Below are 27,978 nucleotides of genomic sequence, written 5' to 3'. Positions count from 1 at the left end.
CAATTATTCTACCTCCTTCAGAGCCTGTTTCATTTGCTGCTGATGCAGGAAAACCTGTGAATTTCCATCTTGATACACTTTTGTGGCATCAGCGCCCTCCTGGACCTTGTTTTGCGGTACTTTTAAAGCATTAGTCCTCACGGCCCCTTTTAAAAGGACATTTGGAGACTTGGGACCTATTTATTTCCAAGTGGAAACAAAGGCTTTGTAGCAGGACTCGCTGTGAAACACGACATTCCAACTGCAGGGTTGAAACGCACGGGCGAGAGGCGGGATTCATTCACCAGGCCTGACTGAGATGCCTGGCGGGGTTTTGCCACTTTGGGCTTGCAGGGCTCGTGGCCTGGCAGCGCATCAACCTCTCCCCTGAGCAAGCGGGGCCCAGGGGGCCAGCACTGCCCTCTGTGGAGCCAGCAGGTTGAGGGCCGCCTGCTGTGTCATCTCCCTGGGTCCTGGGGGAGGGCCTCGTCCGAGCTGCACCCGGGCCCCCGGAGAAACGAGAAGTTAGAATGAAGGGAATTTATGTTATGGTTCGCATGCTCTTTTCCTTTATTGGCCTTCACCTCCCCTCACTAGAATATACGCTCCTTGAAGGATGTTTCGTTCATGACTTCATCCCAAGTGCTTAACACAGTGCCTGGCACACAGTAGGTGCTCCTTCACGATTTGTTGGATGAATGAAGGAAAGGATGGGTGGGTGGGTGGGTAGTTGGATGGATGGATGAGTAGCTGGATGGATGGATGGATGGATGGATGGATGGATGGATGAGTAGCTGGATGGATGGATGGATGGATGGATGGATGAGTAGCTGGATGGATGGATGGATGGATGGATGGATGAGTAGCTGGATGGATGGATGGATGGATGGATGGATGAGTAGCTGGATGGATGGATGGATGGATGGATGGATGAGTAGCTGGATGGATGGATGGATGGATGGATGGATGAGTAGCTGGATGGATGGATGGATGGATGGATGGATGAGTAGCTGGATGGATGGATGGATGGATGGATGGATGAGTAGCTGGATGGATGGATGGATGGATGGATGGATGAGTAGCTGGATGGATGGATGGATGGATGGATGGATGAGTAGCTGGATGGATGGATGGATGGATGGATGGATGAGTAGCTGGATGGATGGATGGATGGATGGATGGATGAGTAGCTGGATGGATGGATGGATGGATGGATGGATGAGTAGCTGGATGGATGGATGGATGGATGGATGGATGAGTAGCTGGATGGATGGATGGATGGATGGATGGATGAGTAGCTGGATGGATGGATGGATGGATGGATGGATGAGTAGCTGGATGGATGGATGGATGGATGGATGGATGAGTAGCTGGATGGATGGATGGATGGATGGATGGATGAGTAGCTGGATGGATGGATGGATGGATGGATGGATGAGTAGCTGGATGGATGGATGGATGGATGGATGGATGAGTAGCTGGATGGATGGATGGATGGAGATGGATAGATGGATGGATGGATGGTTGGATGGGTGGATGGATGGGTGGGTGGATGGATGGATGGATGGATGGGTGGATGGATGGATGGATGGATGGATGGGTGGATGGAGGAAGGGAAGGAAAAAGATACTGTTGATTTAAAGGGGTACAGTTGGGCTGGAACACAGCTTCTACCCAAAGTTATGGTGAGGGAAAGGAATGGAGTGAGATACGAAAAGACACAGCAGTTAAAGAACCTGGCAAAGCACCCCCCCCACCTCCACAGAGTAGATGCTCATTCATCGTCATAGAACAGAACTAAGCAGCCACAATCTTGTCTCAATGTCACTACCTTGTATATCTTTCTAAAGCTAGCATATAGGATTGCAAATCTATTTTCTATTTTTCGCTTGACTCAGTTTAAGGGGTGGTGATACCTATTCATCTACTTATGCTTCTGTCCATCTACCCATCCATCCTCCTGTCCATCCATCCATCCACTCACCCATCCTATCCATCCTTTCGTCCATCCACCCAGAGCAGTATGGACTATGCTTTTTTGACCCTGTGCTAGGCGCCAGTGCTGCCATGGGGGAGAGGACAGCTGAAGTCACAGGGAGAGATGGCTGTCCCCCCTTCAAAGAGAATTCTCAAGGAAGGCTTTACTGAGGGTGCCATTTGGTCTGGAAGCTGTATGGTGGGAGGCGTCAGCCGTGCAGAGATGTGTGCAGCTAACACATTCCTGAAAACAGCTTTTGCCACCTCCTTATGGTGGAAAAAAGCTTGCTTGGGCTCTCCGGAGTACCTGGGGACGCCAGCTGTGGGCATGTGAGAGGGCAGGGGGTCCGTAGTCCTGGAGGAGAGGTGCAAGACAGGAGCGGGGTCCCCAGGGCTTCATGGTCCCAAGTCAGTGGTCTGGATTTTGTTCTAAAGGTGATGAAAAACCTTTTAGGGGTTTTGGTGAAGGAGTCGCCCTGATGTGTACTTTTAGGAAGAATCTGTGGACTGCTGTGTGGACCGTTGCCTTTAGGGAGGTGAGGGAAGCAGGGTGATGTGTAAGGAGGCTGCCGTGTCCAGGGAGATGGAGAGTGGGGACAGGTTGTGCGTCTGCCTTGCTGCCAGGGGAGGGATGTGGAGGGTGATGCCTGGGTTTCTGGCTTAGCGCCCTGGTGGACGGCAAAGGCTGGAGGAAGCGACAGGCTTGGCCATGGGCACAGGCACGCGTGTCATTTTAGACACAGGTCCTCGCTGCCTCTGCCTACTGACGTGGCGCGGTAAGGATTAAGTGGAGAAGCAGCCTCACCGCGCTGCGCTAGGCACATGTCGTGGCCAGCGCTGCTGTTATTTTCTATGATCGTGGCAGTGACTTTCGATGGCTCCATTTAGAAGGCAGTCGGAGCAGGGGACGGGGTGGCTTCTCAGCAGCTCTCTGCTCTTTCTTGACGGAGCACAGGCTGGGTACAAGCCACACCCTAATCTTAGCTCCCAGCACACTTGGGCTGGGATGAGAGCTGAGAAGCACAGGTCACGGGTGTGCCAGGATTTGAATAATTCCCCCTCGTCCTGGCGTCTTGCGGCTCTCCACGGGCCCTGAGAGTCTGAGCTGCCCAGCAGAGATTCCGAGATGGGGCCGGCGGGGGCTGCAGCCAACCCCGCCAGGCACCGGCCCGGGGCTCCCTGTGCGCGCTGGCCGCTGGTCACGCAGCGCGGGCCCGTGGACGCGCCCCATCACCCCGACCTGCTGTTGCCACCGCTCTCCGAGCTTCAGCCGAGTTCACAGGACCTCGGCGCCCTCTGTGAAATGATGTCCTGGTGTCTCTTCGGGAAAGCACGACGGTGCCAGTCTTCTATCCTGCCCCGTGCTGAGGCTGCCGGGCCCCATGGGCCCTCATGATTCCTCCTGGGGCGTCCCAGACCTCCTGGACTCAGATCTCCCCATCGTGCCCCGTGCCACCCCGGGCAGCACGTGCTGGGCCCCGGCAGGGACTGGAGTGCTGGGGGCAGTGGGGTGGGCTGCTGGACCCGTGAGTCACCGGCCCCCGAGGTGGTAGATGACCAGGGGTCCCAAGCGATGCTGAGGAGAGCAGACAGAGCGATGCCAGGGGCTCTGGGCACAGAGACAGACGTGGGTGTGTGAACCCAGCTCTGCCAATAGCTGACTGGGTGGGATTTTATAAGACCCTGTAACTGTGAGATCCAAGAGAGCAGGCATCAGGTGCCTCGCTGTAGGGTCGAAGGCACACCATGCAGAGGCAGGGGACTGGGTGAAGCCGGCCAAGCAGAGGTCAGTGTTTCTTTACACACACAGCTGGTCTGTGTTTCTTCGTCCCTCTTTTGAGAGAGACACGGGGGTAAAGAATCTCTCCCTCTCTTCCTAATCCTACCAGTTGCGGAGGGGCCTCGAGGACCTGGAGAGCTCACCCCTTTTGGGGGTAGCTGGCGCTTGGCTCTGGCTGGTGGGTGTCCTGCAGGAACGTGGGCGGGTGCCACCAGGTCCTCTAGTTGTACACGTGTGTCCCGAAGCACAGGCTTTGTATACGAAATAGCTCAACTTGTATAGATCAGTGACCTATTAAAATAAAACCCTTTGAGTTGGCCTCAGACCACCTATCAGCAGCCCCTCTTAGAGACGTTAGCGTAGACATAAATAATACTGTAATTTTTAAAGTAACCATCCACCCACCCATTCATCCATTTATCCACCCATCCGTCCATCCACCCACCCACCTGTCCACCCATCTGCTCATTCATCATCTGTCTATCCATCCACCCACTTACCTATCCTTCCCGCTTTCCTTTCTTCCTTTTCTCCTGTCGTCCACTCATCCATCCATCTCCCCTTCCTTTCTTCTTTCCTTCCTTCATTCTTCCCTGTTTTCTTCTCATACACCCATCCGTCCACCCCACATCTGCTCAGTGCTGAGGCTGTGCTCTCCACACAGAAGGTGGCTCTCCTGCCTTCAAGGACAGCCAGTTTATCTTCACCCACTGCCTGCTGTGAGTTTAGAGGCCAGGATTTGAACCCTGGAATTCCTTCCCTCCTGTGTTCTTACCACTGTCCGCCCCTGGGGAGCCCCGTCACAAGTCCTAGGCACCCTGCGTGTTCTCTGCACGCGGCTCAGCTCTCGCCTTCCCAGCCAGCCTTTGACGTGATCCACAAACACGATTCCCGAGATCTCTGCCAATCAGTCGGTGTGACACCTGCGTGACACTACATGGGCCCTTCAGGGGGACAGAAAGAGGAGCCAGCAGGATAAGGGCACTCGGCCCCACTGCGCTGCATGTCCTGAGGGCCGTCCAAGGGCCAGGCGTTACGCCCACTGCCGGGTCCCGTCCTGGTCCTCGTAGGGGTTCCAGGCGCAGGGCCCACTGAGCTTCTATACGTAGAGGAGGGCGGCGGGGGGGAGAACTCTGCTCCGAGAGGTACCGAGTACCTGGGACTACCTCGCGGGATGGCGGGTACAGGGGTTGTGGGATTCACACCCTCCCAGGCTCCCATGGGGATCAGTACACGCGAAGCTGCTAGAAACGTGCCTGACCCATCGCCGGGCTCAGCGTCTGTTACTGTCTCCATCGCTGTGGTCATCCGCTTGGTTCCGGGGGTCCCTCCCGGCTTGGGGGGCGGGCTTGCTTGCACAGGGTGGTGGTGCCGGGTGATGTTTCCCCTTGTCCAGGGACCCGTCGTAGGCAGGAGGGCGGGGCTAGGAGTCCCTCCGGGTAGTGGCAGCTGTGGACGATTCCCAAAACAGGGCCCTGGTTGCAGCTGCATTCTGGGGGGCTCCGTCTGGCTTCAGCTGGACCAAGAAAGAAGAGGCTGACTGAAGGGCTACTGTCCATGGGTTGTTGGAATTGTTGGGAGGACGGCACCTGAGCCAGGGGGTGCAGGGGGTGGGGCACAGTGCGGGGGGCCCCGCAGCCGTCTGTGACTCAGCTGGGCTGAGCCATCAGTTTTCCAGACTTCTCCAGAAGCCGGCTGACTTCTCAGCCACTGAATCGTCGGTCCCCTGGGCTCAGAATACCTTGTTTGTTTCCTCCAAGCTCTTTTGCTCACGTGACCAAATTGGATTAAGGAGGAGGAGAGAACAGGGCAGGCGTTTTTAATTATCCCTCGTAATGAAGTCGGTGACGAGCAGGCGAGCCTGCTGTGCATACAGCCAGGGCCGCAGGGGCACCTGTTGGCGTCTGGCCAGAGGGCCGTCCATCCTTTCTTTATAACAGGTCAACAGAAGCGTCCAGATTTCTGGGACAGCAGGACCAGGCCCCAGGCCACCTCGCTCCACAGATGATAATTGGAACATCCCGGGCCAGGTTTCTGATGGCCGTGGGTGAAACACGCTTCTGAACTTCTGCAGAAACATAACTGAGTGTGGCCGGTGCCACTGTCCCCTCCTGAAATGGGCCACCGATGCAGCAGGGAGACCAGTCCCGTCCCCTCTCAGGATGGGTTGGCCAGGGCCCGGGGGCTTTGCTGCCGTGTCAGCTGCTCCCAGGGGGGAGCGGAGCGGGATTGTACAGCTGTGCTTGCCGGCCGGGGGCTGAGCCTTTCCGAGTGTGAGTCCGTCCGTTTTCCAGCCGCAGCTCCTGCAGCTCCCTTTCCAGAAGGGCCTTTCCTAGCTCATCCCTGAACAGGGAGATGGAGGTTTGTCCTTGGGGTCTGCGCCTCGCCCCTCCCCGGCTCCAGAGGGCCCCCTGGAGGCAGGAGATTCAAGGCCGGGTTGGGGTCCCCAGAGAGCTGGCTCTGCAGCCCGCTCAGCCCGTTTCCTCATCCTCTCCCTCGAGCTCCTTACTTTGTGTTCTCCGGGGGCTCGTTTGGGTAGCGGTGGCGGCCACAAGTGTAAGGCACCACGCTTTCCTGAACCATCGGCTGGTCACCTTCTCGTGGGGTGGATTCGCCAGGATTTACGCCAACATTATTGGGGGGTGGAGGTAGCTTTCCTTCACGTGATGGTTAACAAAGGGCCTTGGGGACTTGCAGTAATTCGGCTCTGTATCAAAAATGTATTTATTGATTTAGAGAGTTAATATTTGATCTTCACAGAAATTACACAAATATACATTCATGTGAAAATCGCCCAAATCCCCATCCCTCTGAGATAATCACTGTCTACACTGGTACGTCGTATTCCTGGGAGATCGCGACGGGTTGAATAGCGTCCCCTCCAAAACTCACGTCCACGCAGAACCCCCAAATGTAACCTTATTTGGCAGTAGGTCTTTGCACATTTAATTAGTTCAGTTAAAATTAGGTCGCACTGAATTAAGATGGGCCCTAAATCCATTGGCTGGCGCCTTTGTAAGAGAAGAGCGGGGGCTTCAGACACAGAGCCATGCAGATAGGCACACAGAGAAGATGGGGGGGAGGGCAGAGGCTGGAGGGAGGCGGCCACAATCCGAGAGACGCTGGAGCCCCCAGAAGCTGGAAGAGGCAGGAAGCCTCCGCCCCCAGAGCCCCCAGAGGGGGTGCGGCCCTGCTGACACCTTGATTTTGGACTTCTGGCCTCCAGAACCGTGGGAGAATCCACTCCTGCTCTTTGGAGCCGCCCACTTCGCGGCAGGTTGAGGCAGCGCCAGGACACGGATTCAGAGATCACACCCATGTTTTAGTTTTACCTCCTCCTTTAACTGGGAGCCACGAAGGCGCCCAGAAACCATCCCACACGAGGCACTCTCCAAGTTGACAGGTGCTGTTTGGATGACACATCTGCCGGTGTCGTGCCCGCCAAGAGGGAGCAACGTGGGTCCCCGCTGGCCCATTAAGAAAGCAGAGAAAAAAAAAAAAGAAAGAAAGAAAAAAATAATTTAAAAAAAAAAAAAAAAAAGAAAAGAAAAGAAAGCAGAGAGATGCCGCCAGCTGCTCCCCAGCCTCCAGCGTTGCTCCACGCTCATCCACTTAGGCGGGGAATGTTCCCTGGGGTGGTGGAAGGTTCCGGAGCCCTCAGAGCTCTGGGCATCAGGGCTGTGGCAGGCTCTGGGACCCTTGGTCCAGCCCCGCCCAGCTGGGGTTCTGCAGTCCACTCCCTGAAACGGTCTGGCTCCATCCCACGGGCTCTCCAGGGCGTGTCGGACCTGCCAAGCCTCTCTCTGTCCACGCACACCCAACGTCAGGTGCCAGAGGTACTGCAGCCGTGGCCCCCGGGACCACCCCCCCCCCCGCCCCCAAGCGTGCCTGAGTCACGGCTCCCACAGCCTCCTGCTTCGCTGGGTCAGGGGACATCAGCTTCATCTTGTGGACAAGGGTGCGGAGACCAGCTGGCTCTTGGCCTCGCCAAGGCAGCCACCACCTCCCTGGACCCCGTGCTGGGCCCTTCCTATCCACACACTTGTCCTGGGTGTGGGTCTCAAGGAAAACACGCCACCCCGCACCCCCCTGAGACCTGGGCTTCACGGAGGAGCGAGGTCCTACCCTGCTGCCATCTTCGAGGGGGACAGCCTCAGTCCTTCCTGCCTCCACTGTCCTCTGCCCCCCGCCTGCATCGCACAGGGCTACGCCCTTAGCCTTCCCTGCCCCGCGTTCCCAGGGGGCGCCTTCCAAATGAGAGCCGGCCACACGCTCCGACACGTAGCAGTGTGTCGTGTCTGGACCGGAGCCCTTGTCTCCTCTGCGGACCGCCCCCCAGCTCTCCCCCCGGGTCAGCGGGCCCTGCAGATTCCTGCTCCCCAGCATGCAGAAAGGCCTATAGGGTCTTGCTTTTAAAAGGAACTGTGTTTTATTACTTTCAGGGATGTAGGAACTGGCACATAAGGCCTGGTAGAGCTCCCTGGGTCAGTGGTTTTTATTAATTGATCACATTGTATTGTAATTATCTGTTTAGGAGTCCGTCTCTCCACCAGACTATGGGGGCCATCGGGGATCTGACCCTTGCACCCACTCGGTATTATCAGGGGAGCTGAGCCTCACCCTCTGGTCCAACTGGCCCCAAAGCTCTTAATGACTCTGCTCTTCCTCTCTCGGGTATTAGAAAATCAGCATTGCCAGCCTCTAATAGTCATGGTGAGATCTGGCTGTGAGTAACCAGTTAGTTCCAAATTTTTCAAAAGTTTGTCTTTCCAATAAAATTTCAGTTAGGTGTTCCGGCCCTGGGGCAGCGTTCCATGGTGTCTGAGGCCCAGGTGCTTCTATCTCATTGTTCCGCTCTCTGTGGACTTCATTCCCAGTTTCCCTCATAGTCCGAGGTGGCTGCTTCAGCTCTACCCATCACATCATCATTCTAATCAGCCAGAAGGGGAAAGGAGTAGGAGGCAGGCATGTCCCCACCCTGTAAGGATACTTCTCCTAAATGGCAACATTGCTTTCGTTTGCATCTTGTTGGCTAGGACCTTACCACACAGCTCCCTCCTAGAAGGGAAATGCCATCTTCTTTCTGGGTGACCAGGTGACCAGCTGAAGGGCCAGGTTCTGTTACAGAAGAAGATAGAAGGACAGAAAGGGGGGACAGGCAGGAGCCCGAGCCACGCCAGACCTTTCTTTTGCCTTTATTGAGGCAGTCTTTTCCAGAGGAAGGTCTGTCCTTTCCCCCTGAGGCTCTGGGGTTTGGATCTAAGGGTTGGAGAGGAAGGGCTTGGTGGAATGGACAATTTGGGGCCCCGGGCGTGATCGGGAGGGTCCGGTAATTCTGCTCGGGGGCTGACAGTCCCTTGCGGGCTGGGTCCCGCCCTCCCGCCCAGAGCCTCTTTGGAGACCCGGGCGTGATCGGGAGGGTCCGGTAATTCTGCTCGGGGGCTGACAGTCCCTTGCGGGCTGGGTCCCGCCCAGAGCCTCTTGGAGGGGCCAGAGCCACACCTGTGCACCTTCAGGGCACAGACAGCCCCGTTCTCGTTACCTCGCTCTGAGCCGGGGCACACAGCGGCAGTGCGCCCACGTGACGGGAGGATACGCTCGGGCTTGGGGCCCCCCGTCCAGACCCGGCCCCGCGGGTCCTCCTCCTTAACCTCCCCACAACCTCAACGGCCTGCCAGGGTCCTTCTGGGCGGCGCCCTGAGCCCCTCAGCTGTGATCCCTGTCAACCCGCCTGAGCTGCAGGCCCAGTTACGTGCCAGGCGGGGGGCACTCGGAGCCGGGATCCTGCAGAACGACCAGGAGCAGCCAGGCCACACGTTCCTCAGCAGAGACGGTTTCCACGGGTGCCTGCGGCTTCTTCAGCAGCTCTGGGCACCGCCTGGGGGAGTAGGAGGGAACGGGGTAGACCACCCGCGCCTACCCCCGCCCCCCCCGGTGAATGCAGCCTTCTCATTCAGGGAGACTTCAGTGAAAACCTCTGTTCCTCGTGGGCGTGAGGCTGGCCAGTGCCAGGGTGGGGCTTGGAGCAGACACGTCCAGGGCCAAGTCCCAGGTGGAGCTGTGTGACCTCGGGCACGTTGCTTGATCTCTCTGAGCCCCTCTGGCCATCTGAGTATCGACCTCCTGACACTGTTGTGGAGATTCAAGGGAATCGACCTCCTGACACTGTTGTGGAGATTCAAGGGAATCGGGGAGGAAATTCTGACCCCTGCTACAACATGAACGAAACTGGAGGACATGCTGAGTGAGGCAGGCCAGTCACAAAAGGACAACTCCTGCCCGATTCAACGCGTAGGAGGACCTAGGGCCCTCAACCCAGAGAGGCAGAAAGTAGATGGTGGGACCAGGGCTGGGGAGGGGGTGGAGGGGTTAGTGCTGAATGAGGACAGAGTGTCCGTTTGGGAAGATGGAGAAGTTCTCGAGATGGATGGAGGGGATGGCCGCACGACAGTGTGAATGTACTCAATGCCACTGGCCTGTACACTTAGAAATGGTGAAAAAAAATTTTTTTTTTTTTTTGGCCATGCCGCGCAGCTTGCGGGATCTCAGTTCCCCCACCAGGGGTTGAACCCGGGCCACAGCAGTGAAAGCGCCAAATCCTAACCCCTAGGCCACCAGGGGACTCCCAGAAATAGTTGATTTTATGCTGTGTGTATTTGACCATCATTAAAAATAATCTTTCGAAAAAGGAGATAAGGTAATGAAATATCTACCCCGATCATCAGCCCGAAGGCTGGATAAATGGCGGCTGGCAGTGGAGTTGACGTGATGCTCCCGTCGCCTGTTTGTTGCTTTGGTTGCCTTCTGACCGCATAAACGCCACGAGAAGAACTCTCAAAGGGAGAAAAGGGCCAGGAATAGCTAACGTGTGTGTCAGCCCGTTTCATCCTCACTCGAGCACTTGTGTTTCCTGTTTGGAGGAGGAGGAAACCGAGGCCCGGAGGTGAGATCGCCTGCCCGGGGCTGCCTCGGGTGGATGTGTGGTTCTGCCCCAGCCGGGCCCCTCATTCCTTGGCCAGGCCTGCCTCGGCCGCCAGCCCCGACGGAGGGGACGGCCTCACCGTCCTCGCCGACCCAGGGGGCGTGCCCGGCCTGCTCCCCGCCCCGAGCGCTCGGCCCAGCCTGTTTGCAGCACTGACCGTGGCCTGGGCGCCCTGGCCACCCGTGCTCGCGGCTCAGGCCTCCCGGGATATAAAGCCCCGAGCAGAGCCACCGGGCCAGAAGGCCTGAGTGTCCCTGTGGCGCTGGTTCTTAGAATCACGTACTCGTTTGATTCCTGGTGGTCTCCAAAGGGGCTGGGGTCAGGCTCGCCCCGTGGGATGAGTCGGGGGCTCTGATTCTGCACGTGAGAGCGATCGCACCCCGGGTGCACCGTGGGAAGCTTGCGCCTCCTGCCGCCTGCGCCCTGATCACGCGTGCAGAGTCCTGGGTGTTCTTAGTGAGTTCCAGGCTGTTCTGCAAGAACACACGGGTCTGGGGCAGAATCCCGTTGGAAACACTGCCCGCTTTGTACCCTTCCTGGACCCTCGGGACGCACTTTAGAACGTTAAAGGCCCTGGTGGGTCCCGCCGTAAAGATACTGCTCCCTGACTTTGTTCGACCTGGTGTTTCCCAGACTCGACTATGGAACCTGTTTTGCACCATCTGCCTCCAGGTCACTTTGGGAAAAAAGCCGCACTGAGTCAACACCAAGGCCGCCGTGTGACTGTGCTGGGCCTGGTGGGGTGGGCAGGGGGTGCCTGCTTCCCCCTGCGGGGGTGCTCAGAGACGGAGCAGCTGTCATTCAAGCCCCCCAGCCCCCAAATTCCCGGCGGCTCACAGCAGCTCCTTCTACCCGGACCTTAAGACACATTTCTATAAAACAGTCACTAGTCGCGGCGTTTAAAATCAAATTTCATTTAGAAATCCAGGGTGCTGGCTTCTTTTTTAGGAAGTCGTAATAATACTGCCGTAGCTAAGAGACTCGGGGAGAAATGCTGTCCTGGGAGAGGCCCCTCCTTCTGCTTCGTGGGCTGTAAAATGAAGAGCCACGGACTACACGCTCTTTCCAGCAGCTGAAAGTGCATGCACAGCCTCCTGCACCCGGGCCCTGCCAGGCCTGCTAGAGCCGCGAGGAAGCCATGCCCCGCGCTGGCCGGTTCCCCCGCCCCGGCGCCCCGCCCCGGCGCCCCCTGAGTCCTGCCCTCACCTTTGGTCCACACCTTCCCAGGTGACCCACTCTGAGGCCAGATTACGAGGGTTCAGGGGGTGGCAGAGCCGAGTCGGTTCATTTTCTTTTTTTTTAAGATTTTTTTGATGTGGACCATTTTTAAAGTCTTTATTGAATTTGTTACAATATTGCCTCTGTTTATATTTCGGTTTTTTTGGCCGCAAGCCATGTGGGATCTTAGCTCCCCGACCAGGGCTCGAACCCGCACCCCCTGCGTTGGAAGGCGACGTCTTCACCCCTGGACCACCGGGGAAGGGGAGTCCCCGAGTCAGTTCGTTTATCTGAAGACCCCGGGCGCGTTCAGATGGCTCAGACGCTGCATGTGTGAACCCGAGCCCCGGGCTGAGTTAATGGGGGGCCGAGGGTGGGGACTGGGCGCTTGATAGAGCGAGACCAGGTGTGGCGGTGGCCGCGGGCAGAGACACGCTCGGGCAGGGCGTTGTTGCCCGGCCCCTTTCTAGCAGAATCTGAAGTTAATTCAAGACGCCTGTGTCGGGTGGGGTGAGGGGCGGTCACCTCCTCCGCACGTGATCTGGAAGCCAGGCACGCCCCTCATTTTGAACACCGACAGCAGATTCTGGGGTGGACGGCTGTGCTTCCTGGCATTGCTTTCTTGCTTAAGAACACGGAGCAGAGGCGCTGCCCTGGGGGACGAGGCTGCGTTGGGGGACCCCGTCATCAGAGTGGTGTTGACGGAGGGGAGGACATCCCATCCCAGCTGCCAGAGGAGCCCTGACTCCACGGGACGGCTCATGGGACCTAAAGCAGAGGCCGGTGTCTCAGTCTCCCCGAGGGCCGCATAGACCCTGTGTGGGGTGGAGGCCCCCTCCTGCGTCAGCCTGCACCCCTCACCCATGAAGCAAAGGGCTCAGCCGTCTTGTTCCAGGGCCCCGCTGGCCCTGCTGAGGTCACACCTCTCCTCAGAGCGGAGAAGGAGGCCCGGCCCCCTGGCGCAGTGCTCTTTTGCAAACCCAGACAAATTCCCAAATCCCATCGCGTGCCCGGGGCACATCCTCTGCACCAGGAAATGCACCAAAGGCTCCACATTTGGATCCACCCATTCGGTGCCCATGGCACCCACTGCGGGTAGGTCCTCCAAGGCACCGGAGTGTGTGCGGGTTTAAATGAGAGCGGACTCCGGGCCTCGGCTTGCGTCCCAGCTCTGTGACCTTGGGCGGGTTACTGACCCTCTCTGAGCTGAAGTTGCCTCCTTGGTATCAGCGGGATGGTATTACTCCTCGTGGCTCTGGTGCTGAGATTACGCACGCACGCGCAGCGCTAAAGCAGGGCCGGGACCTTGCCAGCAGCGGGTCAGTGTCAGCCAGCATCGCCATCACCATTGTTATTATTGTTAATTCACAGATGAGCAGCCTGAGACCCTGAGGGCTCAGATATCTCCCCCAGGAAGCCCACCGAAGGGTAGCGCCGTCCTTTTCTGCCCAGATGGATAGGTCCCTCCCCCACTTTCTGTCCCTGACTTTGCACAGGGCTGCCGTCCTCCCAAAGGCACGTCCCAGACCCTCCAATCCCCCTCCCTGCCTCTCCACTTTGCAAAAGCCACGCAACCCGGTTCCGGTCTCAGGGTTGCTGTGCACCCAGATGGTATCCTGGGCTCCTGGCCGCTGCCCTAGGCCACCTTTTTGCCGGCGGGAGACGGGGACCATCTGTGCGCTTTCCTGCCCACCGCGCGTTGCTTGCAGTCCGATGGCAGGAAGCGCGGGGTCAAGCGCTGGCGAGCTCAGTCCAGCACCACCTCGAACTGCATCTATTTTCAGACCGCTCTGCAAACTAGTTGGAAACGCACTGCATTTTGCTCCTTTGTTCTGGTCCCTTGTTTTCCATCTCTCTGTAATTATGGGAAATGTGTATTCATTCACTCAGGGCCACCTGTTTGATTCTTAATTTCGCTGGGCGTCTCTCTCTCCTTCATCACTTACGTCCTGTTTCTAATGGCATCTCAGTTTCATCAGCTTCCTCCGAATCCTGCCTCAGACTCCTGGGAACAGTCTGTGCGAGTGACACGGGGGCGTCATAACCTGCATCTCCCTCGCTCCGCCTGTGCCCTTGGGGCCATGACAGCCTCCTGCCCTGGGTGCCCGCTCCAGTAAGGCCGGTGTCATCAGCTCGGTCTGTGCTGATAAGCAGACCCCTGGGAAGTTCATGAAGCCAAACAGGAGAAGCTTCATGGACTTGCCTGGTGACCTGGAGGGGCTGGTGTTACCACAGCCCACTCACTCCTCTGCTGGAAGGAGAAACCCTCTGGCGGTGGTGTGCCCCTCAGAGTGGGATCACATCCCCTCTGATGAGCCACTCCAGGTACGAGCGCTCTTATTAGCACGCTGATATTCTTGCTTTTCTCAATGTACCGTTGCCTGGTTGAGACACATTTTCTCTGTTTCTCACTCCAGAAATGATTTTTTTTTTTTCCTTTTAAGAGAGTATTTGGTTCCAATTGCCCATTTGTAGAAACTGGTATAACTCTTTGGGGAAAGCAATTTACCAAAAGTGTATCCAGAGCCATAGAAACATTCAGACCTTTCGGCCTGGCAATTCCACTCGCTCCTGGGAATAGAGTCAGAGGAAGTGACTTGAAAGAGGAAGCGGGGGCGGGGTGGGGGGGGGGGCTACGCGCGTGAAGATGTTCTCGGCAGCGTTGTTTATAAAAGCGAGAAGCCGAAAACCATCTCAGCCTGACTCTGAGGAATTTGCCACGTGGACTCACCGGATATGCTGTGACGTGCAGTGGGCTGACCCATACCGCTGGGACACTAGGTGGTACTTTGAAGGGCAGAATGCAGAACCCAGTCCACCTCCACAGCTGTTCCGGGTGTGTCTGAATCCTAGGACGTGGGCAAGTCTGTGCCACGCTGGAAAGTGTGCGTGGCATTTTAAACAATATTTGTCTCAGCTGAATCACTTTGTGATACAGCAGAAACTAACGCACCGTTGTAAAGCAATTATACTCCAATAAAAATGTTAAAACAAAAAAAACAATATTCTTCTCGAAGAAGTGGCTATTTATGGTGGGCTAGACTCGGAGTTTAGAGAGCGGAATTGCATGACCATGTCAGGCAGAAACAGAACAGCCTGGTGGTGGCTGAACAGCTGGAGTTCTGCACAAGGGAGTGCTCTGCTGACCCCATTAGGAAAATGGGGCATTTGCTGGGTTTCTTTTTTTTTTTTTTTTTTTTTTTTTTTCCTTTTAAGAGAATATTTGGTTCCAATTGCCCATTTGTAGAAACTGGTATAACTCTTTGGGGAAAGCAATTTACCAAAAGTGTATCCAGAGCCATAGAAACATTCAGACCTTTCGGCCTGGCAATTCCACTCGCTCCTGGGAATAGAGTCAGAGGAAGTGACTTGAAAGAGGAAGCGGGGGCGGGGGGGGGGGCGCGGCTACGCGCGTGAAGATGTTCTCGGCAGCGTTGTTTATAAAAGCGAGAAGCCGAAAACCATCTCAGCCTGACTCTGAGGAATTTGCCATGTGGACTCACCGGATATGCTGTGACGTGCAGTGGGCTGACCCATACCGCTGGGACACTAGGTGGTACTTTGAAGGGCAGAATGCAGAACCCAGTCCACCTCCACAGCTGTTCCGGGTGTGTCTGAATCCTAGGACGTGGGCAAGTCTGTGCCACACTGGAAAGTGTGCGTGGCATTTTAAACAATATTTGTCTCAGCTGAATCACTTTGTGATACAGCAGAAACTAACGCACCGTTGTAAAGCAATTATACTCCAATAAAAATGTTAAAACAAAAAAAACAATATTCTTCTCGAAGAAGTGGCTATTTATGGTGGGCTAGACTCGGAGTTTAGAGAGCGGAATTGCATGACCATGTCAGGCAGAAACAGAACAGCCTGGTGGTGGCTGAACAGCTGGAGTTCTGCACAAGGGAGTGCTCTGCTGACCCCATTAGGAAAATGGGGCATTTGCTGGGTTTCTTTTTTTTTTTTTTTTTAAGCAGAGTATTCTTGAGCTGAGCTGATGCCGTGGAGGGCGGGTTAGTGGGGATGACGGTGCTGGAGGTTCCTTCTGTCCAGAGACGTGGAGGAAGGCCGGCCGGGCTGGGCGTCGAGAGGGCTGAACAGCTCGGGGCGCTCTCCCAGCACATACCTGGGGAGTCACGGGGGGTGCAAAGGCTTCATGGCTCCTCCCAGGGAAGGCTGAGGGGTCTTTGGGGAAGGATTCACTGAGGCCCGATCTCCCAGCCCAGGAGGAAGATGAGGGTGGTACAGCCCCTCATCCAAGGAGATGGAATTTAGGGGCCGAAGGTGGACGCGCAGGGACATGTGTATGCAGTCCCCTGGTTCCCAGCCCAGGCCTGAAGGACGGCGCTCAAGGAGGTGTGGCATGGAGGGACCTTGCCCACCTCTTGGGCCTCTTGGTGGTGGGAGCCCTGCTTGCTGACCCCTGAGCCTTACAGCGAAGCTTCCTTCAGCTTTGAGACAGGGCTTGGCTTCTTCCCTGAGCATGAAGTGAGTGAGCCCCTGCCTCCCAGGAGGAGCCGGGTCCCATGAAGCAGAGAATCCTGGACTCAGGTCAGCAAGGTATGCAGAGGTGCCCGCACCTGGCCGAAGGACCCGGGGGTGCAGGGCTGAAGGCCCCTCCCCTCCTCCCACTTCTCTCCCACTGAAGGGGCCTCTGGAAGGCCATGTGCAAAGGCCGCCACCAGAGCCCCACTTACAGGCTCTGAGAGGTCATTCAGCCTGTCTGTGGTCACACAGCTAAACCTCGGCACAGGTGCAACCAGGACTGGCGGATGGCAGGGCCCTTGCAGTAGCCACTGTGGCCCTGGGGCTCTGCGGCCCACATCTTGACCGCCTCGGGACCGCCCACGGTGTCTCCGGGAGCCGGCCCGGGCTGCCCCAAAGGGAAAAGGTGCTTCCTCCCCGAGAATGGCCTTCTCTTTCCAGCTTGTGTGTTGGCCCCAAATCAAGGGAAGGCAAAACTATCTTCTAATTTGAAAAGAGTGAGTGATTTGAAAGTCTTTTCAGACATAATGAGATGTTGGATATGTACAAGTGCTTTGGGAGTCCCCAAGGGCTACACGAGCATCACCTGAAGCCTTGCTGTCCCGCTGTGGTCTGGCAGCAGTGGTGGCCCTGGCAGGCAGCGGGGCACCTGAGAGAGACAGACAAGGTCCCCCCCTCCTGCAGGAGCCCCGAGTGAATGGGGGTCACACAGAAGGTGGCCAAGTCCCACGGGGATGGCACCCTGCCGGGAAATAGGGCTGTGGTTGCAGGTGGACCACTTGATAGGGCAGTGGGTGGTCCCCTCTGGGACTGAAGGATGGGGTGGGGTGGGCTCCAGGGACGGCTTCCCAGGCTGCGGCAGCCACTGAGACTTGACGTAGATGGGTGTGTCGCCTGGACACCCCGGATCAGGTAGGAAACAGCACAGGAGAGACAGGTAGACACCCCCCAACCCTCCCCCGCCCCCGCCAGGCCCCTCATCCTGCAGGAGCTGGCTCGCCCAGTGAGTGAGGAGGACAGGCAGAGGGTCTGGTGACATCTCGGGGGCTGGTGCAAGCACGCAGGTCAGGGCTGAAATTCCAGGCCCTTCTGGGACATCGAATTGCAGGGCTTGGGTTCAGTATCAGCTGCTGGGTCAGGGATGGGGCTAAGGGCAGACCCCCGGCCCCCCCCCCCCGCCATGTACAGGCTGTGTGACCTCAGGCAGGTTACTGAAGTGCTCTGGGCCTCAAGGGTCCTCCAGTGCATAACGGGGAGGAGTCGCCACTTGGCACGGTCTTGGGGAGAAGGGACAGATATGAGACACGCACAGCAGTCATTGTCTCCTGCTTCCACTTTTGCTGTTGCGGTGACTGTTGTCTTATTTCTGGATCCCACATCTTTTCTACATTTCTGCAAGAGAACAGAGCAAGCCAAGGTGTCTGTGGGGCCCCGGTGAAATCCATCAAGTCCCTTTGACCTGGGGAGGCCTGACCTGAGTCTCAGAGGTACCCCAGGGCCCAGGTGGCCGAGTGGGACCCTGCCCAGCAGCCCTGAAGATGCTGTGGTTCTGTCCTCGGCCTGCCGGGGTCGGGGGGGGCCCGTGGCCTGCAGGCTCCAGCCTCCCTGTGTGGCTGCCCAGCTCTCCCGAAATCGCGCCACTCACCTCCAAGAACCCCCTCTCCTCTTGGAGAAGGATGCTCCACGGAGCTGACAGGTCCTCGGGTTTGCCAGCCAGAAGGACTTTTAGTGGACATTCTACTTGACCCCTTATTTGACATATGGGGAAACTGAGGCCCAGGGGAGGTGGGACCCACAGCCAAGCAGAGGTGGGATCAGGACACACACAGGTGAGTCAGTTGACTTCCCCGTTCAGCATCACCTGCCCCCCAGGTGAGCCCCCTGCCCTCCCCCTGCAGGGTCTACCCCACTCCCTCCTGTCCAGCGGCCGGGACACCACTGGCTGGCTTTGACGTTGAGGTGGAGGTGGGAGTGAGGCCAGCGCTGCCCCAGAGTGAAGGGCACGGGGTTGAGTGAGTTCTGGCACCGCTTGAGCCTCGATCTTCACGTCCGTAAAATGGGCGTGAAAGGACCCGCCTCACCTGGCTGTTGAGAGAACGGAACGTGCGACAGGCCCGGCCCTGGGCTGCGCTGGGTGGGCGTTCAGAGTGGGGGGCTACGGTGATGATGCGGGTATTAACGTTGGAGAAACGACCACCGCCTCCGCCCTCAGAGCCCTCCTCCTGCTCATCTCAAATCGCTCCTGGGAGGCACAGCCGCCGTCCGCATGTCTTCACCTTACTTTCCGAGGCCACGGCCCACCGGCTGGCCCACCGGAGTCTGCTCTCCCCTCCTGCCCCTCGTGGTTGGGTTCTGCCTGGACTTGGGGTTTGCCTGGTGGTGGCACCTGATCGAGCTCTGCCGCCGGCTCGGCCCGGGAAGGAATTCATTTGAAGCTGAAATCAGTCACCGAGGCTTAGTTAGTTCCCAGAATACAAGCCTGCCTTCGGACCTGCTAGCGAGGGCTTGAACCCAGGTGGGACGGACACGGGGACCGTCGCGATGCTCACTCAGGGCTGTCACGAGCACTTCATTCTCCGGGCATCCCGGCACCTGTACAGGTTTCGATCCGCTAACACTTTGGTCTAAAAGGTGGGGGCCTGAAATCTTCCAAGGCGGACTCTTGTTTTGAAACAAACCCTCCCCAGTGTCTGTGATCCTTGCCACCAGACTGCAAGGGCACCCGCGGTGCCAGGAACAACTGCACGTCTTGGCTTCCACGGTCAGTGGTCAAGGAACACCCAGGCTTCCTCACTGCGGCCTGTCTCTGCTTTGACACGCTCACCATCTCCCCAACAGACATACCTGCTGCCTCGAGACACAGGGATCAGGGACTCACTGCCACGTACTGCGCGTGCATGTAGGTGGGCAGTTGGGGAGATGCTTATTTGCTTAATATATGTTTCTGAACCCAGGACTTCTACCTTCCAATAACGTCAGAGCAGCTCAGGTCGGACGAACCCTCCTGCTGATATAACAATGACAAACTTGAGGCAAAATATATAAAAATAACAACAACTGCTTTTAGCCATCGATAGGCAACTGAAAGCAGACGGAACCAGAGGGGCCAGGACCCTTGACAGAAGGGGAGTCCTCCAGGTGAGACCCACGTGAATGAGGGGGTTCCCTGATACAAAGTGAGTTTCTCTGGGTTGAGGACCCAGCAGTTGGAGGTCAGGGTCAGGGCCACCTGGGTGGCTGGAAACGGTGGGGGGATGCTGGAAAGTGGAGAGCCCCCAATCTGCACATAAATCCCCCTCAAATCCTTGACTGACTTCTGAACTGTCATGTGCAAAACGAGAGTCCAGGGGTCCCAGTGGAACACAGTAGCTTAAAGCTTAACGAGCCAAGGGGAGACAATGCGTAGTTACGTTCTGTCTCGTTAGAGGAGTTTGTTTCCGCCAGAGCCCAAGAAGGGCCCCAGCAGTCAGGACCTCCCATAAGGACCACGCCAACAGAGATTTCCCCAAAAAGCCTAAAAGCCATGCTTTCACAGGACAAAGTGTTCTGCTGATAATTTTACTCCCTGCCAGAGGAACTCAACACTCTTCAGAGGAAGATAACAAGACCCAGAGTCTCTACAACATGTCAAACACAATGGCTGATATAGAATCAAAAATGACTTGACAAGCAAAGAAGCGGGAAAGCGTGATATGTAATCAAAGGAGACCTCAGTTAACAGAAGGAGACCCAGAGACAACCCAGATGTTAATAGGCAGACAAGGACCTAAAATAACTGGAACATGTATTTATAAGCTCCCACTTGGTGCCGGGTCTTGTGTTGTATCCTGTGTAAAGCCCCTCCCCCACCCATGCCTTCCAGAAGGTTCCCGCTGTGGGGTGGAGGTGTTCATGGTGGGAAGAGTTCTAGAAACAGATATTTCATGTAATGAGACAAACACAGTGAAAGCCTCAATGACAAAGTCCAGGATGTGAGGTAGGAAAGTGCCATTCTTTCGTTTATTCATTTATCGAATCAAGGTACAAAAGCACAGGTATCTAGTGGGAGGCTGAGCTGTGTTCTGGTGATGAAGTGGTGAATAAGACAGATGCAGTCCCTATGGATAAAATACGGTAATATAAGCAAACTCACAAATGGTGTGATTTCAGGTTTTTTTTTTTTTTTTTTTTTTTGTGGTATGCGGGCCTTCCTCTGTTGTGGCCTCTCCCGTTGTGGAGCACAGGCTCCGGACGCGCAGGCTTAGCGGCCATGGCCCACGGGCCCAGCCGCTCCGCGGCATGTGGGATCCTCCCAGACCAGGGCGCAAACCCGGTTCCCCTGCATTGGCAGGCGGACGCGCAACCACTGCGCCACCAGGGAAGCCCTGATTTCAGTTTTTGAGAAGTGCAGTGAAGGAAAAGTAACAAGGGGCTAAGAGAGAGAATAAGAGGGTTGCCTTTTTAGAAAGGATGGTCAAGGAACACCTCTGGGATGAGGCGACCTCGAGAGTGAGTGCTGAAGGAGGGGAGTTAGAGAAGCCAGCTCGAGAGGAGGGTAAAGGAGTCCATGTGGGGGGCACAGCAGAGGTGAGGCCCAGAGGGGTGTTCAGGGCACCTGAGAGGGGCTGGCAGGGGCCTGTGGGGGGAGGGGCTGTGTGGAGAAGTAGGGGGAGCGGAGGTGATGGCGTGAGGACCCCTGGGGGCCTGTAAGGGAGAGCGACACAGCCTGCCACGTGCGGTGTCTTTGAAGTTCAGGCAGCTCTAACAAAACACCACAGACAGGGCACGTTAAACAACAGACATTTATCTCTCACAGTCCTGGAGGCTGGACGTCCAAGATCAAGGTGCCTCCCAGTTCAGGTCCCGGTGAGGCCCTGCCTCCTGGTTTGCAGATGGTGCCTTCTCTCTGTGTCCTCATGTGGCAGAGAGAGATGTCTCTCCCTGCCTCTTCTTATAAGGGCACTAATCCCATCATGGGGCCCCACCCTCATGACCTAATCACCTCCCAAAGGGCCCAGCTCCCAATACCATCCCACTGGGAGTCAGGGCTTCAGCATATGAATCTGGGGGAGATTACCTTCTGTCTCTAGCACGTGGTCATTCTGGTTACCCTCCAGCCAGCTCAGGGGCTGCCTTTCAACAAGTCGCTCTGTGTGCGGTTAACTTTTCAGTGTGTCCTGAGACATGTGGGCGTCCGTGGCTGCAGAGGTTCACTCTGTGGGGTCCTGGCACCTGCAGTGCAGTCCCCAGTGTCCAGGCACCCAGAAGGCTTCTGGAAGAGGTGTCCATGTCTGGCCTTGGGCGTTGAGGGCGGTTCCGTTGAGCAGTTGGACGGGGTGGGCACTGGTGACTTGTCTCAGCTCCCTGAGCCTCAGTTTCCCCTTTCGGAAGTCCAGACGTCCCCCGTCGCTGGGCTCTCAGAAGGGCCACCCAGGGTGGCTCTTGCTTTCTTTATTAAGCCACAGCGCTGCCCCTTGCCCCAGCCCACCCGGGGAGAGCATTTGCCTGGCATGCAGCGTCTCTGTGGGACTCCGGGGCACAGGCTGAAGGTGCATGGTGGGAGGGGCAAAGGCACGGTTTGGAGTCTGCAGTCCTTCCAGAATGCACCATGGGGACCCTCATCCTCTGTGTGGTCAGCCCCAGTTCAACCCTCCAAAGCTCCTCTCCCTGTCCCTGCTCTGACCTTGGTCTTGACTCTAAAGCACTGCGTCAGGACTGGTGGGTAGCCCCTGCCGGAGCCCCTGACCCCTGCTACCATCAGCAGGGAGCCTGACCACCTGGGGAGAGACCCCCACCCCGGGGGGGTTCTGAAGCCCCCTCATCGGTGCCCCTTAGCCGACTATCCAGGGGCCTCCATGGATCCTCCAGGAGCAAAGCTTCCCTCTGTGGCCCCAGCTGACGGGAACGTTACAAATCCTGCAGACACCTACATCTTTGTTCAAAGATAACCCCGCATTATTGCTGAGACGCCTTTTTATATCTCCTGTTATTTATAAAAGTATGATTCATTTAACAATTATTGTGAGATGGAGAAATGTTGCCTACTAATATTAAAATTGCAGTTATCTAAAGCAACGCAGAAAGGAAGCAAGGTCTGCTATTTTGGATCAGGTGTGGAGTAGGCAGGAAGAATCCGGGTCTAGCCCACAGCCCCCCAGGACCTGCTGCCTCCCTGATCCTGGCTTGGTGAGCTGGGCAAGGCTCTCGCACACACAGTTTCCTTTTCAACGATTGGTTTTCGCTTCTGTAAGATGAAGTGGAAGGCGGGGCTGGTGGGCCACTGAGACCCTCTGGAGTTTCGTTTCCTCTTTTCAGTTGCCCATGGGGCTCCTGTCTGTCGAGAGGCTACAGCCGCCTCCGCAAGTTTGCATTAAGGCAGAGAGAGACTCAGGAGCTCTCCTGCTTACCCAGCCCCTGTCTCCATCCCAGCCAGCTGTCCCTTCTCCAGCCCCACCACAAATAGGAGGCGGGGCCTGAGTGAATCCCCAGGCCGCTTGGAAAGAGAAGGGAAACAGCCGCTGTCTCCGGGATTTCAGGGCCTTGGAGACATTCACATCCCAGCCCCAGCCCCAGCCCCAGCCCCGCCAGCTGGTCAGCCAGGGTCTTATTGAAGAGATCACTCTGGCTGTTGATGAAGACGAGGAAGGTCCCAAAGGATTTTGGTGGCTCTCAGTGTGCCAAGGGGGCCAGAGAGCCAGGCTTGCGAGCTGTGTGGCCAGCCTGGTAACCAGCCCACGCGTGGCTGCTCCATGGAGCCGGCGCCGCCCTGAGCCCGCGCCCACCGGCCCCGTGGCGTTGCTCCTCCGGAATCAGAGCCTTGGCCGTGCCTCGGGTTGCCTGGAGCCCCGGCAGCAGCGCAAAAGCTGAAAGAATGAGCCCCAGCTCCCCCCACCCGCAGACAGGCAGGACGGGGGGTGGGGACTCTGCAGACACAGCAAGGACACTGAGGACACTGGCCTGACCGATGTCCAGCGCGTCTGCCCATGGGGACTGGGTGAGAGCCCTGCAGGGCGGTCCTTCTCTGGTGCCCGCAGGGCAGCTGGGCCTCCTAGGATCGCGCAGGGCCTGGGCGGACATGGGGGTGGATGGAGGTAGGATGGGGCAGAGAAGGGAGGCGATTTCAGTACAACCAAGGAGACCAGCTTGGTGGGCCTGGAGAAGGGCCTGGGGACACTCAGAACAAAGTAGAAGCTGGACTCACCACCTCCCTCTTTTCCGGTTCATTCATTCACTCACGTCCACAGTAGTGGGAGCACACCCCGTTTGCAGGACGATAGGGGAGCTGGACACTAGACCTGGCTTCAGGAAGCTTGATGTTCCCTGGAGCCGGGAAGGTCCCCAGGGTGGACTGCTGGCCTGGCGGCCCTGGGTGGGGGTCTCTCCAGTGACTGGATCCATCTGGGAGACTTCCTGGAGGAGGCGGCACCCAAAGAGGCCATGTAAATGCATTCTGAGGGACCTCGGAGGGCTTATCACAGACACAGAGGCAGGGTGGGGGCCGGGTAGATTGACTTGGTATTCACTCACAGATTTTTTTTTTTTTTTTAGTTAAATGTATTTATTTAGCAGTTGCACATTTAGCCATGGCAACCTTCAAGTCCAGACACTGTTACAGATATTGATTTGATCCTCACCTCCTGTGTGGCGACACCATTCACATCCCCATTGATAGAAGAGGAGATGAATGTACAGAGATTTATCGTGACTTTCCTGGGTCACAGAGCTGGGAGGTGAAGGGGCTGGGACTCGACCCCAGAAGGCTGACCTCCCCCTTTTTGTGCTCTAAACACGACTTATGTGATCCCACAGCCAACACTGGGAATGCGTTGGGTTATTCCTACCTTACAGATGGGGAAACCGAGGGCCGGGGTGCCTGACCAGCCCATGGCCGCCAAGCAGTAAGACACAGAGCCAGCTCCTAAATCAGATGCTGGCCCACTTCCCCTCATGGGGCTCTTTCCCCGCCGGCTGGCACGGTGAGGACAGGTGGGCTGACTGTCCACGCCGAGCAGGCGACCTTCCTGAGACCCGCCGGCCCCGCAGACTCTCACCAGGCTTGTTTATAACACCTGGCACATCCTCCCTGCCAGGACTTCAGAGCGTCTTGAAATGTTCTGATGTGCGAAGAGCCTTTTTTATAGGAAAAATGAAATTATTTTCAGCCTGTTATCAGGCAGTTGTCAAAAGACGTGGCAAATGAAGGGCTTAGACAGTGAGGGTTTGGGAGGCAGTCAGAGCGAGTGGGGGCAGGGGGAGTAGAGGCCAAAGCTGTGCAGGTCGGGGTGGGTGGGGTATGGGGCGGACGGGAGGACGGGGCCGTGCCACGCATCGTTTATAATTCATTTATTACTTCTTACCGAGGGCCTGGCACTGGACTCGGGCTGGGTGGGGCTGAGGTGATGCTAAAGGGCCGGAGGCCAGAAGGCTGACAGCTTGGGGTTCCTTCTGGGGTGACCTTCTTCCTTCCTGGAAGCTAGCTGATTTGGGGGGCCTCCATCTAATCCCTCCTCCTGCCTTTTTGTCTTTCAAACAGGCCCCAACTCAAAAGATGCTCACTTATCCTTTGCGGTGGACGGGTGGGTGAGCAGGTAGACAGATTCACCAGGTAGCATCCTGGTCCCCACCCCCTGCCACCTGCCACCCGCCTCACCCCAGCCCAGCTTGGACCCAGAATTCTTCTTCTCCCTTCTCCCCCTCGTTTGGAGTGAAATCCATTTGAAACCAAACCTCAGTCAGCAGGAATGTGACCAGCCCAGCCTCTGATGGTCACTTTGGATGCTCCGTGAAGGACCCCGTGTAGGAAGAAAGGGTCTAGGAGTTGATGGGAGGAAAGCTTAGCCATCGTTGGGCTGGGCTCCGACACCTCCAAACCTACTTTATTTGTTGGGATGAAGTCTGTGCCTCGAATGCCTCGGCTTTCCCTTCCAATTAGTATGTGGCAGGTGCGGGCGTGTTGTCTGTGTGACAGTAAAGGAGACTGGTGCACATGGGTGCAGAGCCAGCACACAGGTAGTGAGCTCCCTGTTGCTGGAAGTAGTCAAGGAGAGCATGCCTGCCAGTGGCGAGGAGGTTTTACACGGGCGAGGTGGGTGAAGTCAGGAATGGACCACCTCCTCCCCAAACCCCGGCAGGATTTCTGTGGGGCAGAGCCTGGTCCGTGGGGCCGGGCACACAGTAGGTCTGCACATGAACCTAAGCTCTGGCTCCTAGTCTTGGTGAACTGTTTGCTCAGATTCCTGGAAGGGTGATCGGAAGAGTTGTCTGCTTATTAGAAGAACTGAAGGTGTCTGGAATGGGAATCCTTCGGCTAAGGGGTGTTTCCTGGGGTTCCTCAAATTCTGTTATGTCCAAAGTCTGCTCTTATGCCCCCACCCCGCCCCTCATGCAGCCTGGGAGGGAGCCAGAATCTTCTCTGTCCTGACCACTGCTGCATCCCCTGGGCCCGCACAGCTCGGGTCCACACGCGCGATGGGACGTGGACCCTGGGCGGGGGGTGAGGGGTGATGGAGAGCCCCGCCTGCCCCTCTGCCCGGGGCCAGCCAGCCTGTTTCCTGGTTACAGGGTCTGTCTCAGCAAGGCTCACCTCTCGGGTGGGCAGCCGGGAGGGCCCCATCGTTCCCAGACTCTGCTCCTACTTGTGGACAAACGCACCAGGAGGGTCACTCCGAACACAGTGACGGGGAGGCGGGTTGGGGGCTGTCCCACCTGGGCCACGGGTAAATGCTCTTTGGGCATCTCTGGTTCTGCTCCCAGCACGGGGGCAAGGGCCCCGCCCCAGGTCCACAGCAGGGGAGCCGGCGATGGCCCGGCACCTCAGGCCTTTGGCGAGGTTGCCGCCCATCAACCCCGGAACACACGCACTCTCTGCTGACAGCAAAGGTGGCAGCGCCAGAGCAAAGACTGTCGCGGGGACTTGGTGCGGGAGGAGGCTTACGCTCTGGAACAGCGTCTTATCACTAGCAGGCGGAGGGAGGGCTGAGCACCGCAGAGCCGCCCACTCCCCAGAGGGTTTCCTGGGCTGGGCAAGCGCTCGGGACCCACATGGCAGGGCCCCGGCCTCCGGGGGAAGGTCCCTAGTTTCACCGTCACTGTGGCATCCTGTCCCAGCCGGGGCAGATGGCCAACACCCCCCCGATAAACTAGACGTCCCCACCTTGAAGACCCCTGGCAAGTGAACCCGGTGGCAGAGCTGCAGGCTCCCCAAGTGGAAGCAGCTGTGTGCCTGTTGGTGACGCTTTCTGCATCCGGGAGAGATGCTTCTGGAAGCTTTTCAGCCTTGCACCAAGGTCCAAGGACATCCAGCTGTGCCAGCGCCACCTCTGTCCCCCAGGGACGTGAGTGGTGAGGGGCAGGTCGTGGGGTCTTTGTTGATAAACTGCACCAGCGGCCGATGGTCTCCTGGGGCAGGTCTCAGAAATGGCCTGGGCTCTGGCATGGCGGGGGAGGGCCCCCCGGGGCGGGGTTTGAGGCAGCTCCGAGCTGTGTGATGGGGCGTCGTGGGGGTGCGGGGAGGATGGTGCTCCAGTGCTCGGCTGGTACAGGGCCCCCAGTCCTCATTCTCGCTACCCTGGAGAGACCGCTCAGTGAGACACCCCGGCAGCCTGGGCATCCCGTGAGGAGATGCTCCCAGAGCTTCTCACGCTGCCATTTTTGTTGACACAAAGCATGTCGACCATATGGAATTCAACTTACAGGTTCCCGGTGCTTTTCCTCATCTCATCCCATCTTTCTCTCTCTCGCTCGCTCTTTTTTTTTTTTTTTTTTCCGAATTTCAGAAGCAGTTCTCTTAGCAACAGAAAAAACACACACTTAATTACAGCCCCAGCAGCAGATGCGTCGGGTGGCAGAGCCCGCTCCCTGGGATGCTCCGTTCAGTTCTCGGGAAGACCTTTCTCCTTGTGTAGAAATAACCCCTTTCCACCTGCCGTGGGGCTCGCCAGCCACGGCCCCTCCCTTTGTGTTTCCTGCAAGGGCAGAACTTTCGCCCTGTCGCCTCTCCCTGTGTCTCCCGGACCTCTAAGAAACGTGCAACGAGGCTCTGAAAACGCTCATTTCTATCAGCTGCCTGGAATTAGGGCGAGCCGTGGCTGGGCTGCAGTTTGTTTTATCTCTCTTTTGTTTCAAAAAAAAAAAAAAAAAAGGAGGGTGGGTGGAAATCCTGTTTTCTCCAGGGTCATTACCTCCAAGGGGGAGTGGGGGCGGGGGAGCCAGAGAAGCAATGGGTCCTTGTGTGTGATCCTTGCCAGCGGAAATCTGGGTCATGTTCAGAAATTCCAGAAGGCTGGCACCGGCCGCCCAGTTAACACGGGTCTGGCGCGCGGCTTATCTGGAGCCGGGATGTTTTATCTCCTCGACTGGCTCCCCACATCAGCTGGCGGACAAACGGCATTGGAGAGCACTTGGCTTTTTCTTTAAAATGAAAATCAGCGAAGCACAGTGCGTGCTATGTAGCCCCGGGCGCCTCTGAGCGGGAGTGGCCGGAGCCCCAGCCGGAGGGTCCTTGGATCGTCGCGGGGGGGGGGGGGGGGGGGGGGGGGGGGCGCCCGCCCGCCCGTGGCCTCCCCGCGGGGGGGGGGCCCC

General features: G+C 57.2%; 1 protein-coding gene across 1 annotated transcript in view; it reads left to right on the top strand.

The window, feature by feature from the left end:
* Nucleotides 1-27,978, top strand: part of SHANK2 (SH3 and multiple ankyrin repeat domains 2) — a 464,476-nt gene that overhangs the window by 153,281 nt on the left and 283,217 nt on the right. The gene's annotated exons all lie outside the window — the stretch shown is intronic.

Source organism: Physeter macrocephalus, chromosome 18 (assembly GCF_002837175.3).
Source record: "Physeter macrocephalus isolate SW-GA chromosome 18, ASM283717v5, whole genome shotgun sequence".
NCBI lineage: Eukaryota > Metazoa > Chordata > Mammalia > Artiodactyla > Physeteridae > Physeter > Physeter macrocephalus.
This window is presented reverse-complemented; position numbering and strand designations above follow the sequence as displayed.